The 11,652-nt window shown below is 45.3% G+C and overlaps 2 non-coding genes across 2 annotated transcripts; both read right to left on the reverse strand.

Moving 5' to 3' along the window:
* Nucleotides 1-5,031: 5,031 nt before the first annotated feature.
* On the reverse strand, nt 5,032-5,103 carry trnaw-cca (transfer RNA tryptophan (anticodon CCA)). The gene has a single exon. It is a non-coding gene; the product is annotated as a tRNA-Trp (tRNA).
* A 4,766-nt stretch (nt 5,104-9,869) lies between these two features.
* trnad-guc (transfer RNA aspartic acid (anticodon GUC)) lies at nt 9,870-9,941 on the reverse strand. The gene has a single exon. It is a non-coding gene; the product is annotated as a tRNA-Asp (tRNA).
* Between the last annotated feature and the right edge of the window lie 1,711 nt (nt 9,942-11,652).

Genomic DNA, 11,652 nt, shown 5'->3' on the forward strand with positions numbered 1-11,652 from the left:
ACAGCCGTGACTGTTATTCCCGTCTTTTTCTCATAACGTGTGCTGAAGTATCATATTTTGGGATCAATTAATATTGCAAGAAGACACACAGAGATAGATGTGTGAAATGCCGAGGTTGCGAGATCAAACCTTGCCCAGAGTAGCATTTATGAATATAAACCATTGATTCTTGAAGCATCATGGTCAGGAAAATGACAAATGGTAATGTTAACCAAAACACACTCCGTTGGAAGACATTAGTTTCTGCGGCGTTTTGCGTTGTTTAGTTCATTTGGGAACAACACTGTATATTCTCCTTGAATCTGAAAGACAATTCCTCACAGACAACGTTAAGTCCCCGCTGTCACGGCGCTTTTCATTCCACCGGCTTCAACTCTTCACAGAATTTGATTCAACAGATCTTGACCCTGAGCATTTTTTAAAAAATTGTGCTTCACTTACATGAGGAAGTGTCTCATTGAGAGCTCGATAGTCCCATCCTGCAGACGTCATACCATCATCTCAGAATCGTGGTCTGCTGTTTATCATGTTACTAATACTAGGAGAGGTAGCTGCTGCTCTGCACAATTTACTCAGCTGTTTGGAGATATGAGATAAACATGGTCATATGGTAAACTTTGGTTTCAGTGACGAGACGGCTGAGGGGTTAGGAAAATGAACTGTTAATCTCTTGTGCTTTGCACGTGTTGGGTCAGATTCCACTCTCGCTGCTATTTGCCAAACTTTCCTTCTCTTGCATTTTATGCATTTCTATCGAGTGGAGCTGAAAGCCAATTCTTGTCAGTCTGTCTAACGCAAGGGTGTCGAACAGTCCCCGTTATAACAAAATCAAAAGTAATCACTTTTGCCAAGAGTTGCAATCAGTTTTCGAGAAAGCAGCTTCGCTAAATGAGGTTGGATTGGCTGAAGTGGGGATGGGGCAGAGCAATCATTGTGGCGAACAGGGCAAAGGGAAACACGTTAAAACAAAAACAAACGTGTCGTAATGTGCGCGCACACAATCCAACTCTGAGTGAATCCTCCAGCTGTTTGTTGCTCAGTTCTGGGCGTGAAACATCAGCTAGTGGGGAGGTGGAGCAATCGGAGACAGCGCTGAATAGGTTCCCGTGAATAGCGCTGTGTATAAGAAATGTCAGCGATAAAGGCAGTTTGGAGAATTGAGACATTTCCTTGCAGAATAGGAGAGTGAGAGCTGGTCTGATTGAAACTTTCCAAAATATGAGGGCTATGGACAAAGGAAATAAGACGGTGAGAATGCTCCCATGTCTGAAAGGATCGAGAACGGTTAGGCAGAGATTTAAAGCCATGAGGAGAAGAAATAAAAGTGATGTGGGGAAGAACATTTACACACAGGGAGCGGTAACCCCCTGGAAAACATTGTCTCAGACTGACAGAGTCAGATTCACTCGATATAAAAGGGAATCAGATGGCTATGTTAAAAGTAGCAACGTGCAGAGTTGGAACAAAATATACTTTGTTGTCATAAGTATTCAATATAAAAATACTGCGGAAAGTGTGTAATGTCGCTTATACATAGACATTATTCACTTTGACTGAGAATAAAACTTGAAAAAAATAAATAACAAAGAGAATCCCACTTTCCTTCTCCGGTATTATGGCATACTTCCACCGAGAGTGTCCCTCTCCGGGGTTCCCAGCCCACGCCATGCCGCCGAGAGTGTCCCTCTCCGGGGTTCCCAGCCCACACGATGCTGCCGAGAGTGTCCCTCTCCGGAGTTCCCAGCCCACGCCACCGCCGAGAGTGTCCCACTCTGGGGTTCCCAGCCCACGCCATGCCGCCGAGAGTGTCCCTCTCCGGGGTTCCCAGCCCACGCCATGCCGCCGAGAGTGCCCCTCTTACAGTTACAGGGATAAGGCAAGTGACTGAAACAAAAAGAGATATGCATTTCCTCATTGTGGAGCGCCAGCATCGCGAAGGTGAGCCGCACGGCTCCATCTGAGATGTGGTAATTTTTTTTGATTCTGAGTGAAATTAGAGTTTGCAGAGTCTTTGAGTGGTAGAAATACCAACTCGTCCATGCTTCCCAGAAAACCTAAACTAATGTAATTCTATTTTCCAGCATTTGAGCCGCATCCGTCTAATTCCTTCCACTAATATACCCACACAGATGGCTTTTAAATGTTGTAATTGTACCAGCGTCCACCACACCCTCTGACAGCAAGTTCCATACACTCACCACCCTCTGCTGAAAAGAAAATGCCCCTTAGGTCCCTTTTAAATATTTCCCCTCTCACGTTAGACCGATGCCTCTTGGTAGACCTATGCCTCTTGGTCGACCCCGAGGGCAAGACCTTGTCTACTCACCCCATCAATGCCTCCCATGATTTGATAAAACTTTTGACACTCGGGTGAAAATAGCCTCAGTCTATTCAACCTCTCTCGATAGCCTAAAACCCGCCAACCCTGGCAACATCCCGGTAAATATTTTCTGAACGCTTTTAAATTTCACAACATCCTCCCTGTAGCAGGGAGACCAGAATTGAACACAATATCAGAAAAGAGGCCTAACCAATGTCCTATACAGCTGCAACATGAGCTCCTAATTTTCTCCACTCAATGAACTGGGCAATCAAAGCGAGCATCTCAAACACCTTCTTCACCAAACTCTCTACCTCTGACTCCACTTTGAAGGAATTATGAACCTGCACTCCAAGGTCTCTTTGTTCAGCAACACTCCCCAGGACCTTACCATTAAGTGTCTAAGCACTCCCCTGATTTGCATTTCCTAAATGCAGCTTGTCACATTTATCTGAATTAAACTCCATCTGCCATTCTTCGCCCCATTGCCCCATCTGATCAAGATCAAGTTACACTCCGAGGTAACCTTCTTCACTGTCCACTACACCTCCAATTTTGGTGTCATCTGCAAATTCACTAACCATAATTCCTATCTTCACATCCAAATCATGTTCATAAAAGGACAAAGAGCAGTGGGTCCAGCGCCAATCCTTACAGCACACTGCTTGTCACAGACCCCTAGTGTGAAATGTAACCCTCCATCACCATCTTTTTGCCTTTTACTTTCAATCCAATTCTGTATCCTGAAGTGGGAGGATAGGATAGGTGGGAGGAAGGACAGGTTAAGGAGGCCGGGACAAGCTGGGTTGGTTTTGGGATTCAGTAGGGGGAGGAGGGATTTTTAAGCTTGTGGAGTCCACATTGATACCATTGGGCTGCTTCCACAAGCTTAAAAATCGCTCCTCCCCCTACCGCATCCCAAAACCAGCCCAGCTTGTCCCAGCCTCCCTAACCTGTCCTTCCTCCCATCATTCCCACCACAAGCCCCATCGCCATCTCCTACCTACTAACCTCAACCCGCCCCCTTGACCTGTCGTCCTGCCTGAAATTCAGATATTCCTCAGATAACAAGGTGTGAAGCTGGATGAACACAGCAGGCGGGAGGGAGGAGGGTAACTTCTTCAGGTTTGGCATCCCTGGAAGAGGCTTCGCAGTGAGGTTAAAATTGGATCAGTGATAATGGGAACTTCAGATGCTGCAGAATCCAAGATAACAAAGCATGTAGTTGGATGAACACAGCAGGCAAAGCAGCATCTCAGGACCACAAAAGCTGACGTTTCAGGCCTAGACCCTTTATCAGAGAGGGGGATGGGTGGAGGGGTCTGAAATAAATTGGGAGGGGGGGTGGACCGAAGATGGATCGAGGAGAAGATAGGTGGAGAGGAGACTATAGGTGGGGAGATGGAGAGGGGATATGTCAGTCTGGGGAGGACGGGCAGGTCAAGGAGGTGGGAAGAGGTGAGCAGCTGGGAAATGGAAGTGTGGCTTGAGGAGGGTTAGGAAGGCAGGGACGAGCTGAGCTGGTTTTGGGATGCATTGGGGGTACGGGACGAGGTGGGCTGGTTTTGGGATGCGGTGGGGGGAGAGGGAGATTTTGAAGCTTGTGAAGTCCAAATTGATACCATTGGGCTGCAGAGTTCCCAAGTGGAATATGAGTTGCTGTTCCTGCAACCTTCGGGTGGCATCATGGTGGCACTGCAGGAGGCCCAAGTAGGACATGTCGCCTGAGGAATAAGAGGGGGAGTTAAAATGGTTCGCAACTGTGAGGTGCAATTGTTTATTGCGAACGGAGCGGAGGTGTTCTGCACAGCGGTCCCCAAGCCTCCGAATGGTTTCCTCCACGTAGAGGAAGCCACACTGTGTACAGTGGATACAGTATACTACATTGGCAGATGTGCGGGTCAACAACTGCTTAATAAGAAAAGCCATCTTGGTACCTGCGATGGGGGTGAAGGAGGAGGTGTGGGGGCAGGTGTAGCACTTCCTGTGGTTGCAGGCGAAGGTGCTGGGTGTGGTGGGGTTGGAGGGGAGTGTGGAGCGGACAAGGGAGTCGCGGAGACAGTGGTCTCTCTGGAAGGCAGACAAGGATGGGGATGGAAGAATCTCCTGATCGACTGAAACATAAAATTAGGTGTCTGTACAATAAGTCCTAAATTGTCAGTGTAATGTTTATTCACACTGTGCTGTCACCAAATGAACCAAACAACTGCTCAGAGGAAGACGGCTGTATATTTGAACCTTACGGTAAACAGTTCATGATTTATTTCTCACACTGAAGGAAATGGGCATTTCAGGCAATTGTCATAGAAGCCAGACACTCTGAAAACAGGCCATTCGATCCAACCCCCCTCCAACCCAGCAAATCTCCCCCTCCCTGAACATTACAGGTAATTTAGCACAGCTTATCCACCTAGTCTGCACATCTTTGGACTGTGGGAGGTTACCCGCGCAGACAATTTCTGGGCAGTACAATTGAAGCCACATAACTGGGGCTATTAGCCAGCAGTGCCCATCACTGAGCCACCATGTCGCCCTAACAATGCTTGCCCAACCAATGGATACACCACTTGCCTGAAACATGAAACACAACTGAATCTGGCAACAAGGTTTAGCATGTAATCGAAAGAAGAAATTGAACGATATACAGCCACAGAGAATACATTGTGCTGTTATTTTGAACTATGGGGAATTGAGCTTCTAAATAAACACAATGAGCCTGACGTGACTTGAACACGCAACCTTCTGATCTGGAGTCAGACGCGCTACCGTTGCGCCACAAGCCCCATGCTTGCGCCCGTTGTTGTGCGGAATTTAGGAAGTGGTCATCCCGCAATGATTTCCAAATGATGACTGAGAACAAATGTCGAAGCTTAATCCCTGTTTGTCTCCCTCTCTCCCTCTCTCTTCCTCTGTCCCTCTAAACAAATTTCCCCTGTCTCCATCTGTCCATCGCTCTGGCTCCCTCCTTCCACCCTTGTCGACTTCATTGTGTCAACCCTCTGCTCCTCGAATTTAACTCCTTCTTCTCCATACATTCGGCTCTAACCTTGCTTCTGGGGGACTGATTCTAGTCTGTATGTCATGGGATGGATCCAGGACAGACAAAACGAGGCATAAATGATCTTTGCGGGGTTTACAAAAAAACACCGACTGGGTTCTATTCCCATTTTCCAGTTATTGTCCACAAAGTCAAACAGCAAGACAATATTTCTCAAACTTTATCGAGAAAAAGCGCCATGAATGTCATTGATAGAAATATAGTGTCCACAGACTTGTATCACTTAAGGTCAGACACCAAGTGCCCGTCACTGTAATGTACAAATATAAATACCCGGGGATGTAATTACATCTCACTGAACGATTCAGTACCACGTGACACACAACTAATTCAGGAACCAGCATCATTATTGCATCACAATAGTTGAAGGCCATCACCGCTCATACCACATAAAATCATGGAGCAGCTGTAAGTCCCTGGGAGAGTTTATTAAAGAAACTTCACTGAGAGTCAGACAGCCCTGTGTCGGGAAGCATTCGGATGGCCAACCACAATCATTTTATGTGTGCGCAGATCTCGGTATTAAACATTTTCGAGGCCAACTTCCCTTCCTTCTACGTAAAATTTCAAGACCCATAAAATCAAAATTCTTCAGGTGAGTTTGGAAGCATTTCTCCCGAGGTTGACAAATTATTACTATAAATGCTTGGTTAAAGTTTGAACACAATGAGATCAATGATGTTAAGATATGAACTCATTGGCTTCAAAACCTAGTGCCTGGAATCCCCAACCAATATTTAATGCAATGATGGTGCTGTAAAGCTATCGCCTGTTTACAACAGAGAAAGGCTACATTAGGCTCGACCTGCCTGTGTTTCTAAATAGGAACACAAGTGACACTGCAAATTAAACAAAACACGTGGCAAGCAGGCTGCAGAACCTTTTTGCGAGCATCCGCTACCTGGGCAAATAGGTGGTGAAATGGATATGTTTGCAGTGGCTGTGTTCAGACTATGGCCTTGTCTCCACAATGAAAGTTACAGCCTTTACTTTGGAAGAATAAAATTGGTACAGGGAAATTGCGATTTCAGTAAATGCAATTTGAAGTCATTTTCGCTGACACCTGGGTTTCGGGTATTTAGGCAATCTTTCTTCCGAATAGGCCCGAAACGTCAGCTTTTGTGCTCCTGAGATGCTGCTTGGCCTACTGTGTTCATCCAGCTCCACACTTTGTTATCTTGGATTCTCCAGCATCTGCAGTCCCCATTATCACAGATAATGATGAGCTCCACGTTTTGGAGCAGACAATAATAAAATCCTAACTGAGACAAAAATACTTAGAGTCAGATATCATTAAAAAAAAACCTATGGCATATTCAGAGAACATTCGACCCGTTGAATGTGCATCAATGCTCCGAAGTGGTTACATCCTATCTGTGTAAAACCGCCTATGACGTAAATAAACCACCTGGCCTGCACACGACAGGGCAAGTTCTCATGGCCAATTCAAGAAACCGAAGCAAACCCACACAGGCACGGGAAGAATGTGCAAGTTCAACATGGTCTGTCACCCAAAGTGGGAATCAAACCTGGGTCACTTTCAATGAAAGGCCCCAAAATGCTTCCATCCTACCTGCTGGGGAAGTAAACCCTGTTCACCCTGCCTCATAGGCAGGGACCCTAATTACTATACCTCTGAGGACAGCACGAGTGCAAAAGCCTCTTACTCGTGCACAAGTCAAAAACAACCCCTTAACGATCCTAATTCCATTTTCTATCATTTAAGCCATCTGAACGCCTCATAAGGGGATCAGGGAATCTGCCTCCAGGACACTTCCAGGCAGTATGGCACAGAGCCCAAAAAGATGCTGGCTCAGAACGTTTTTCTGCACATCAACGCAAACCCATCCATCAAACATTTTATATCTTAGCCCCTCTGGTTATCAATCCTCCATCAAGGGGCAACATTTCTTTCAGTCTACCCTGTCAATATTCTTCATTATATTGTACGTCTCGGCCATGTTCCCTCTTCATCACTTCGGCTCGAAGAACAACAACTTCAGTCTGTTCAATCCCTCTTCATGACTGAAACAATTCAGTCCAGACAATATCCAGGTAAATAGCATCTGCACCATTTCCACAGCTATCACAGTCTTGCTATAATGTGAATTACGGAACTGTGCACAATACTCTAGCTATAACCGAATGAGAAAATGAAATGAGTGGCACAGGAAACCACAGAAACTGGGCTTCTACAACGAAATTTCTTCTGATCAAAATGGCCTTTTATCCTTTCCTGTGTTCCTATACTCCAATAATCACTGATTTGTGTCAGTAAAAGCTCTTAAATAAGGTTTGATCTTACAGAGGCAGGTTCTAAACAGATCAACTGGCTTGAAGGTACCAACGGTGAAACTGGGGAACGTGCGCCCAGCAACATTGACTAAAGCAGGGCAGATTGAATGGTGTCAATGTCAAAATGAGTGTTAGATTTGGCAGTGCCTCGGCGAAGTGAACCGATGAAGGTAAAGGACGGTTAGTAGGTGTGGAGCGAAGAGAAATCTCAAAGAGCTGTGATTGAATTCTGACACAACAAATGTGGATACATGTAACAGCAAGGGAAAAATCACCACCTTGGAGAATATTTTCATGAAAATGTTTGATATTTTGCCTCATTTCTGCAGCACGTGTCACAAGGAATAAAAGACACAATCGGTGAGCACATGGTCCTTCGATGACGGTACAGAGGTGTATGAAATGTCAAGCCTGTGAGCTCTAACCCCATCCGGACCAGCTTTTATTGGTGTGGAGCAGGGTTTTGTGGGCATCAGGCTGTGGGAAAATGTCATTGAGCAAAACAGAATTTCATGGACCACACCAGTCACTGTGTTTGGATGATGAACAGTACCCACAGGAAATGCCTCAATTATTAACAAAAAGCATAATTTTTCAACAGGAGAAGGATCATCTGAGGAGGGAGTAACGCGGATGACGTTTTAGCTCAATGATCTATCCCATATTGCTGACACAGCGCTGTGATAAATTCCAGGAAGGGCTGCATACCTGTTTGGTAGTCAATTTGCTGCGTGCATATTAATACAAGTGGTTCCAATGATCGAAAAGAATTAAATTTATCTCATTGAGCAGTTCGAAAGTTGTCTTCAAATGAGTGAGTGTCGGAGAAAACAAATCCATCCATCTCACTTGTATAAGCTCGTGGGGATATCGTGAGAGTGGAAAGGGTGACTTCTGCAAGTTTGCAGCATCAGTCCTTAGCGCATTGCAAAGCATTTGATACATTTGTTCCTGATTGAAGTGCTTCCTGGAAGCGGGGAGCTGAGCAAGATATTGGGTAAACCTATTCAGTTGTGAGAGCCAAAACAGTAATTTCCTTTCTTGCAGTGCGAATGAGATTGTCTAGCGCAGAGAATTTCGATATGTTTTCCCGATCACTGGAGCGTCCATTACCAGAGATCACAATTTGAGGATAAGCTGCAACCCATTTAGGTCTGAGGTGAGGAGAATATCGGCACCAGAAAGCAATGAGGCTGAAGAATGTTGTGGTACACAAAACAATTGAAGCTAAAATAGTGATTAGTTTTATAAGATGGAATTATTCATGGTACTGAAGGCGAGGAGACACTAAAAGGATCTGTGGTGAAAAGTGAAATAGGGTACTGAGTTGTAGAATCCCTACGATCAATGTGAACAGTGGAGCAGGCTGGAAGGACCGACTGGCCTCTTCCTGCTCCAAAGTCTCTCCAAAGCGGCCTCGCACCGACCCTTGTGAAACAACACAAGAAACAGATTATCAGTGGCAGAAGCACCCTTCAGCGAGGACCCGTTACTTCTTGCTATGATTTCGTATCCAACTAGTGAGATGCACTGACGCTAATTTCAACCTTCTTTGAGAGATGTAAGTAAATAGCTGTATTCTTTAACATAGAAATATTGATGACAGTTGGTCTCCTGTGGGTCATGTCACAGAATGAGAATTCCCGTGACAGCGTGGATGTGAAATTGTCTGTGAGCAATTGTTTTCCAGACTCGAGAACAGTGCGCAGGGTTGTTCCAACAAGTCGTATTGAGGCCACCTCTCATCTGAACCACTGTTAATGAGCCACATATTTTGGTGTAGACCATTTCAAAATCGAAAATGAGACTACACTGCATAGAGTCAGAGATCAACGGAACCCGACCGTATAGACAGAGGCCATTCAGCACAGTGAGGCTGCGCCATTTCTTGAAGGAAAGTAAAGTTGCTGGAAAAGCTCAGCAGGTCTGGTAGCATCTGTGAAGAAAACATCCGAGTTAAGGTTTCGGGTCCGGTGACGCTACCTCAGACCGGAGAAGAGCTTTCCGTAAACATGCATTTCCCTACGCTGCACTATCTGGTCTGCATGTCCCTGCACATGGTGGGCAATTTCACACGGTCAATTCACCTCACCAGCAGATGTTTCACCTGTGAGAAGGAAGCACAATGAAGACCAGGGGAGAAGGCACATGCTCCGCATGGACAGCACCCAAGGATGAATCTAAAAGGCACGAAGCCTCCTCGGCAGGGAATTGAACCCTGGTCTCCTGCGTGACAGGCAGGGATACTAACCACTATACTACCGAGGACAGCACATGACTCCTATTACGCTTTAGAGCCCTATGAGCACACTAGGCAAATAAAACTGCTTTGCGATCCAAATTCTATTTTCCATCGCTTGGCACGTCACCTTCTATGCCTTAGCATCACAAATTTACGTCTGAAAGATTCTTACATTAATTGGATGTCTGCCTCTAGAACACTGACAGGCACTGGCTTTCAAATTCCAAACACCCACTAGCTGGAAAAGGTTTTCTGCCCATCTACTCAAACCTTCCGACATCTTACTTTAAATCTATTCCACTCTTTTCATCGATCTCACCATCAAGAGTAAATGTTTCTTTCAGTCTACCCTATCAATATCCCCCATCATTTTGTACTTCTCAATCTTGCCGCCTGTAAATCTCCTCTGCTCTAAGGAAAACAAACCCAGTCTGTGGAATCTGTCTTTATAACTGAAAGTCTTCAGCCCAGGCCATATCCCGGCAATTCTCTTCTGCATCATTTCCAGTGCTATCACATCTCTGCTGTAATGTGAATTGCAGAACTGCACACAATCCTCTAGCGATAGCCGAATGAAGAAAGGAAATAAATGATGCAGAAACCCACAGAAAATTATCTTTCCATCGATGTTTCTTTTGTCTTTTTCCCGAGGCTGATGCTCCAATAATCACTGTTGCATGTCAGCAAGAAGCTATTACATAATGTTTGGTCACACAACCGCAGTATCAAAGAGAATCGACTGGTTTCACGGTTTCATATAAATCTGGAGCACGTTCACCAAGCGGCAGTGACTGTAACAGGACAGACTGAATGGTGTCAATGTGAAAATGAGTGTCAGATTGGGCAGTGCCTCGGCGATGTGAACCGAGGGAGGTAAAGGATGGTTGGTAATTGTGGAACAAAGAGAAATCTCAAAGAGTCGTAGTTGAATTCTGATGCAACAAGTGTGGACACATGAAACAGCAAGAGGTTGAAGGGAAAAACATCATGGAGCAGGGATTGTTGAGGCATTAGGCTGTGGGAATATGTTGCTGAGCAGAACAGAATTTCTTGGACCAGACTATTTGGATAATGATCAGGACCGATGGGTAATACCTCAATTATCAACCAAAAAGCATAATTTTCATCAGGAGAAGGATCACCTGAGGAGAGAGAAACACGGATGATATTATAGCTCAATGATCCGTCCTCTATCACTGACTCAGCGCTGTGATAAATTTCCAGAAGGACTGTTTTTTTCCTGAGGCCACCTCTCTTCAGAACTGATGATAATGAGCCACACGTTTTGAAGCACATGATTTTAAAATCCTAAATGAGACTACAATGCATCGAGTCAGGGATCATAGAAACCCGCCCGTACAGACATAGGCCATTCAGCCCAGTGAGGGTGCACAAACTCTCGAAACAATCAAAATTTGCTGGAAAAGCTTGTCAGTTCCAGCCACATCTGCGAAGAAAACATCACAGTTAACGTTGCAGGTCCAGTAACCCATCCTCAGACATGTGAAGAGCTTTCCGTCAACCTACATTTCCCACGGCTGAACTAGCTGGTCTGCACATCCCTGCAATTTCTCATGGCCAATTCAACTAACCCGCATATGTTTCGCCTGTGAGAAGAAGCCTCAACGGAGATAAGGGGAGACGGCACAAACTGTACACAGACATCATCAAAAGTTGAATCAAAAATGAGTTTGATTCACCGTGGCAGGGAGTTGAAGCCTGGTCTCCAGCATGACA

The sequence above is a fragment of the Stegostoma tigrinum genome, unplaced genomic scaffold, assembly GCF_030684315.1.
Source record: "Stegostoma tigrinum isolate sSteTig4 unplaced genomic scaffold, sSteTig4.hap1 scaffold_110, whole genome shotgun sequence".
Lineage (NCBI taxonomy): Eukaryota > Metazoa > Chordata > Chondrichthyes > Orectolobiformes > Stegostomatidae > Stegostoma > Stegostoma tigrinum.